The following is a 2800-nucleotide window of genomic DNA, read 5'->3' on the forward strand; positions in this document are numbered from 1 at the left end:
TTCCTCACTCCAATACCTGGGAACTCTGCTGCACTCAGGCCCCCCGTTCTTTCTTTGACCCCAGGGATCCTGAGACCATATTGTCCCACCTAGGATTCCATTCCCCTTCACCACCTGAACATCTTTCAGGTAGGGATGTACCTCACCAAACAGACTTCTAAAAGTTCTGATTTTGTGTTCTGGTGCTATTTCACTTTCTGGTAGTTGGCTTAGGGAGGCTCCCCCTCAATCCCCTGTAGTTTATCTTCTGATATATTGTCTCAGATTCACTTCCCTGCACCTTCTACCTCGCAAAAAGTGGTCACTTTGATATTTGTAGAATTGCAGCAATTCTTAGATCACCTGTTAGTTCATAGGTGTTCAGAATGATGTGATAGCTATCTAGCTGAATTTCAAGGACCAGACGAAACCAGGGTCCCTACTCCTCTGTCATCTTCCTCCCTCCCCTGTGTATTAGTTTCTTGATCAATTTGTTTTCTTTTCTCCCATGGGAAATGGCTTCTTTAAGCTAAAGCTATCTTTAATGAGGTTAATTTCAGTAAACTGTATTTCCTCCAAGAACTCGTCCATGTTTCTGAATAATGGTATGCTAAGTAGTCTCTTTTTGTTTTGACTTCTTTATGTTTTTCTCTGTATATATAGTATCATTTCTTATTTTGGGTGTGATTCCCTTTTTTTCCCAAAATGGATTGTACATTTCATTTTATTTATCACCAGAGTTTTGGTTCATTAGTTAGATCTACTGTTTTTATGTGTTCTACATCACTAATTTCTGCTTTTATCTTTATTATACTTACCTTGTGCTTTCTTTTGATCTATTTCATTGTTCTACTTCTAGCTTTTGGAGTGAGAATTTAATTATTTCTTTTTGCATTTTTTCATTCTTATTGATATAAGTATTTAAGAATAAGATTTTTCTCCTGATATGCCTTAAATGTATCCCATAGATTTTTATGTATCATTTAAAATTACATTTGAACATTTTTTTTTTGGTAATTTTGGTATTTTTTAATCTCCTTTTCATTCTTGTACTATTTAATAGAAGAATTTTTACATTTCTAGTTGGAAGAGACTTTTTTGAACTTTGTATTTAACTTCTAGTTTTATTACTAATGGCCAAAGTACTGTTCATGAAATTTCTACTTTAAAGAGATACTGTTTTTTTTTTTTAATATCGTGAATAACCTAATAAGTGTTTAATTTTGCTGCTGTTCCATGTATATTTGAGAAGAAAGTATATTCTTAATCATGAGTGTGTAATATTCAATATATGTCCATAAGACCTACTTCATTCTAGTGTTTAGGGTTTTTTGTTTTGTTTTGTTTTGTTTTTTTACCTTATTTACTTTTTGTCCTCTTGCTTTATTTTGCCCTAATATTGGTGTGTTAAAGTTTTTAATATTTATGTATTTATATCTCTGTCTTCTTTCATCTCTTCCAGTATCTACTTTGTATGGGTGATCATTGTACTCTTTAGTGTATTTCTAGATATTCTAACTATTATATCTTTGTAGTTGTGGCTTGTCATGTTCAATCACTTTACGCCTGAATGCTTCCTTGGCTGATGCCAGGATTTCAAACCCTGCTTTCTTCTAATTTTCATTTATTTACCTTGTATATCTTTGCTGTTACTTTTATATTTGGTTTGGGCCAGTATGTTTTGTGGGCATTTCTTCTATAGAACATAAGATTGAGTTCTGCTTTTAGAGCCTACTTAAAACTATTTTCCTTTTGATAGAAGAGGTGAGCCTTTCACCTTTATAAGACTCATTTTGGTACCAGGTCTCAACTTTCTCTATGTGTATCAGATGCCTTCTTTGTTCTTTTTGGATTTCATTCTGGAATACATTTTATTTTCCACTTCAGCTGTTTTGAATGCCCTTCTCTTTTGCCTATTACCTCTACAACAGTCAAGATCTTCCCCTTTCTCTCTTCATCCTGTGCTCATTCTTCAGTTTTATTCTTTCTGCTTTGTCACAGTATTTAACATTTGTATACTATTCTCCTACCCCTCATTCCCACCCTTTGAATTTTTAATCCAAAATTTAATATATTAAATACTCATGATCAGTTATTTTAACATAGGTTCCTGAGGCTTGCCAGGATTAAAAGTAATAAAATATTTACTTCATTGAAAATAATATGAGTACATTGAATATCCTAACTCCAGTCAGACACCCTCCTCCTGCTACATCACAGTCTATAATTGTCCAAGACTTTATTTTTATCTTTTATTTTCTTTCTACACATTTAACAATGTTTACATTATTTTTGTGTTAGATTTATCAACACATTCACAACAGTTTTGCTCACATTTCTTTCTTCCTATCATAACTCCTTCTAAGATCTGTTTCCATCTTCTAGAAGTTTCTTTAGTGTAGTTCATTTTGCATTAAATCTCAGACTTTATTAACCTAAATATGTCTCCACTGTATTTTCTTTCTTAAAAATATAGTTGTCTTGGGTATAGAATTCAATTTGAAAGTGATTTTCTCTTAACTTTCATTATCTTCTGGTTTCTCATATGCAATGGAGAAAAGAGATATCAATTTAACATTTATTTGGTCTTTTTTTCCTCTGTACTTTTTTTAAATTTGGAAAGCAAGGCAGTTTTAACTAATTAAGCATTTTTAATTCTATATAATTGCAGATTCACATGAACTTGTAAAAAATAATACAGAGAAATCTCATGTATCCTTTAATAAATTTCTTCCTTAGGTAACAACTTAATAAATGATGGTACAATATTATAGCCAAGGTATTAACATTAATACAATCAAGATGTAGAATACTTCCCTTA

This window comes from Vulpes lagopus, chromosome 4 (assembly GCF_018345385.1).
Source record: "Vulpes lagopus strain Blue_001 chromosome 4, ASM1834538v1, whole genome shotgun sequence".
Classification (NCBI taxonomy): domain Eukaryota; kingdom Metazoa; phylum Chordata; class Mammalia; order Carnivora; family Canidae; genus Vulpes; species Vulpes lagopus.